This window comes from Sinohyriopsis cumingii, chromosome 2 (assembly GCF_028554795.1).
Source record: "Sinohyriopsis cumingii isolate HCF-2022 chromosome 2, ASM2855479v2, whole genome shotgun sequence".
Lineage (NCBI taxonomy): Eukaryota > Metazoa > Mollusca > Bivalvia > Unionida > Unionidae > Sinohyriopsis > Sinohyriopsis cumingii.
The window spans coordinates 5,626,391-5,630,846 of NC_142962.1; positions in this window are offsets into that span (position 1 = coordinate 5,626,391).

Below are 4,456 nucleotides of genomic sequence, written 5' to 3' on the forward strand. Positions count from 1 at the left end.
ATGGTTAGACTGGAAACAACCCCAGTTCTTAAAGTCAAAGCGCGGACGTGAAGGAAAACATCCCCCCACACGGTTTTCGAGCCGCAACGTTCAATGAGTGTCATGAGAGGGATAGTAAGAAATGAAAGAGCATCAATCCAACATTCTTATAGCTAAACAAAAGACAAAGGCATTTTTTTCAAAACACAACATTTTTTATTCAAAAATCACTTAACACTAAACAACAACTCTAACATTTTTAACAATAATCCAACAATATAACATCAAACAATCTTTTCAAATCACAAACATTTTTTTCTCAATTGACAATCTACTTTAAACAGGGCTGACAACGTTGTGAATGAAATTGTGATTTCCACTGTTGGAAATCATTAGGCCATTGATGGACACTACGTTTCCTAGCTTGAGACAAAAGATAAGCATAATGGTCACAAAACCATCGATCTACTTTCACATCGTTTCTAGAAGAAGAACGAGGATCAAAATGAGTCACTAAATGTTCTAAGGAATAGCCCAGGCTGCGATGATGCAGAAAATACACACAATATTGTCCACACACCAAGGAATCTGTGCCTTGTAATTTCACATTATTGAATCGGGTAGTCTGAGCATTTCTTCTCATAAAGTCGATGATATCGTCTTCCAAAGGGGGCAATCCATACCAATCAAAATATTCCACACATCCTTCTTGAGGAAAGTAGACGGCTACCCAGTGGGTTCCTGGGAGATGACTGTCGTCCGTGTTGATCACGTAAGCTTGATGGTCTTTAGGTTTGCGATGAGGGAGTTCATCTTTAGCACAGACGACAGGATTCCAAGAAGACGTATACGAACTGTGGTTCAAAAGGTAATAAAGTTCCCAGGTATCCATTGTTTTGTGTTTTTTTCTTCTTCTTCACAGGTAATAATAAGTCGTCAATTCGATCCTGACTTTTTGCTTGAAAATGTCTGACGAATAAACGGTTATTCGTTCTGTTTCCTCACTCTGATTCAGGAGAGCTTCGATACGATGGATCTCTTGAGTGGTCAATGGTGGACAAGAATGTTCACGCAAGTCTTTATACCACTGGTGCAACACGTCTTTGTCCGAGATGAGACTCCAAGCTTCGTCCAGATACTCGTCCAATTTTTCTTCTTGTCTTAACATCAGGCATTTATCGTGTTGAATTTGACTGGGATGATCGTTTTGACATCCATAGCAATTTTCTTGATTAATTCCGTCATTTTTTCCACCAAGTGTTTGGCAAAACAGGAGACTAAATGGGCTTCTTGTTCTGACCATCTTGACTTCATCATGATCACTTATTCCACAGTCTCCTCACATTTCATGTCCAAAGTTTCTTCACTAGGTAAAGAGGGATAACAGTCTTCCATGGCTTCTAATAGTCTAGGATGACTTCTCTCAAACTGTTGATTTCTATGGTATTATCGAATTCTGCATACAGGATGACGTTCACTGTGTTCTCTGGGGGTAGTGGACTCGCAAAGTGAATTTCCACACGAATCTGGCCAGATTTTATAGGGTGGAAATGTCCCTCGTCGCTGCCTTGGTCTGGAGTGAAATCTAAAGCCCACAAAGCATAGCCTCCTGTATAATCGTCGTACGTAATGCCGTGACTAGTGTTGGTTCCTAACTGTCCGGTAGCTTCGTACAGGGACAAGTACGATCTCAAATAATTCTTCGCTGCTGCACCAAAGTTAGGCTCGAAAGGTCGGGTACACAAGGTCTTGCCATCGCGACTGACTTCGATTTTGAACACATTGTAATGATGAAAGTTGAAAGGATTTTCGTTGTAGGCTCCGTTGAAGGCTGAATTCTTGACGATACCAACAATCAAACGTTTGGGTAACTGTCCTTGGAACAGATGATCTTCGATCATGGATCGCTGTCCAGCAGGAATGGTGAAGGTTTTCACTTCCACGCGTCGGATCGGATACTTGGCGTTCGTTCTGCTCAACGTCTGACTGATGTCGTTACCTACTTTAGGCAACACTTCCACACGTCGCACGTAGAGTCTGGCATCTTCGATTTTGGTTTTGTAAGTGGCATCATTAGCAGCCATCAAATGGAAAGTGGCACTGCTGCGATTCAGTCTCAGGCGGATATCCACCCCGTTCAGCAAATACTTTTCTTGCAACCACATGTCTAGATGCAAGAGATCCATTAGTTCTAAAACACGACTTCTAGCAATTTTCGTTCGTTCTACAAATCCCGATAAATTTTGAGCATCCCCAGCAACTGTAATGCTGTTGAACCTAGTCGCTTGGTCAGGTTTCCATACCACGCAAGCATCCAGGTGAGTGTTCTTGGCTTCTTTTCCGTACGTCAAGAGATTTTCCAGGTAGGCTCGATAAGGGTAAGTATCCATGCTGCTGCTGACCAGTTTGTTATTCAAGTACAAGTCCACTTCGCTAAACAAGGAATGCATGAAATTATTGACGGGAGCTACTACATCATCATTGGCTAGGTCAGCGTTGGGTGGTTCGATCACTTTCACTTTTAAGTATAGGTAACTGCTATTCAGATCGATGTAATCTTCGGGCTGTCCTTTGATTTCAAACTCGATGGGAGCGGAATCGGTTAATGAGGAGACCGGGTGAAATTCCACCCACTGGGATTCTTGCATGGACATCATGGTGGGGGCATGGCAAACATATCCAGTTCCGTCTTGGAACAAGCACATGTCTCTCGGTGCATCATTTTTTTCTGTGTCTCAATAATCGAAAACGTCTAAGTCTCGAACGGTTTTTCTTTTCTTGGCCTTTCTAGCTTGAAGTCTGGTGAAAGGGTGTTTTCTTCGTCGTCTCTTTCTGCCTTGTCCTTGCTGAATGCCTGATTCGGTAGCGTGCAGGGCATTTATAGGTGTGTCTCGTCGGCCTAAAATGTCTTTACCCGTTTGCAGCAAGACATTTTTGCCAGCCCTCATGAAGGCTTCTTTAGGGTTTTGTTTGTCGATGATGACATTTTGGAGAAATTCTTTGCCTTGCGTCAGTGCCACATCTTTCAAGGCGTGCAATCCGCGTGTCACCATCGGTTTCAACACTGGGGCCACCGAACGAAAGGCCGATTTTAACATGTCTCCTAAACCGTGTCCTCGCTGTCGAGCAACCCCTCGGTACACTGGATACATGACTTACGAGTCGTGAGAGAACCGTTTTCGAAAATGGAGTTTCACCGTGACTTTTCCTTTGGTGAATGGAATATTTTGTCCCAAATCTCCTTTTATAGTAATGTTGACCGTGTCCAAATACGACTTGCTGACCGGCAAATAGTGAGGTTGGACAAATTCGCGGTGGACGTGGTAAGTGTTTCCACCTTCCTCGTCAGCGTTCGCGGAAGAATCCACTTTGAAAGGAATGACACGCAGTAACGGCACGGAGGTGTGTCCCACTACGTTGTACTCTACCACATCGGAATACACGAACATCAGATTCAGTCCTTGGTTCAGTTCTACCGGGGTACGAAATAACTTGCTAAAAGACTCGTTGTCGTAAACGATGGGTAATTCGCTGTTGTTCATTATGGTCATTCTCATGTTCATGTCTCCGCCCAACATGTCAAACAATTCAGGACAAAATAAAATGGACATGATTTTACTCCGCTCAAATTTCATCGAGAAGCGACGAGCTACTTTGTGGTACTCCATGGTGACACTTTTGTTGACATGCTCCAAAGCTTTCCCAAACACGCCATTAAACCTGGCAGCTATGGTGTTGACCAAATGTTGACCACCAAAAATAATAGCCTGGGGGAATGAACAAGTGATAGGTGGTGGAATTTTGTATACGAGTTTTATTGTCATAGTTGACTTTCTTATCCAACTCCTGTTGCAATTGCTCGTCATGAACTTCCACATGAAAAAAATTTTGATTGGGAAGGACATTGAGGACTTGGGTCGGGTGAATCATTTCTACTAAAGCCACTTCCCAATGGGCTTCGTGATCTAAGGGGATGGCCTGAGGTAATTTGGCCGTGTAACAGCACAACGTGTTGTTGGGAAACACCTCCATGGAACTGTCACTGGGTAAGGTTAAGTAAAATTGGTTTTGGTGACTCATAATTCTAGAGTTCTGTGGCTGTCCGAGGGGTTACTGGACGTCAGAGGCGTGTCTCCGCCCAAAATGGGGTTCTGATTGTGGTTGGAGTGGTGACTAGCACTGGCACTGGACACAAGGTTCCCGTTCGAGGTGAATTTCAGGGAGGGATTGGGAAGCAGGTAACCGATGAAACTGCTCAATAAAATGGTCCACAATTGTTTGTCTCCTTGTTGCAAACTCAAATTGGCGATGGCTGCCCCGATGACACAATACACCACGAAGATTTGGCAGAAAAAGACAATTTGCGTTTTAGGCACACGTTCTCCACACCACACCCACAAGGGTTGTTTTTGTAAATCTTGCACAGAAGAACTAGGTGAAGAAGGAGTGGTCGACGTAGCTGCGTCTGCTGTGTGAA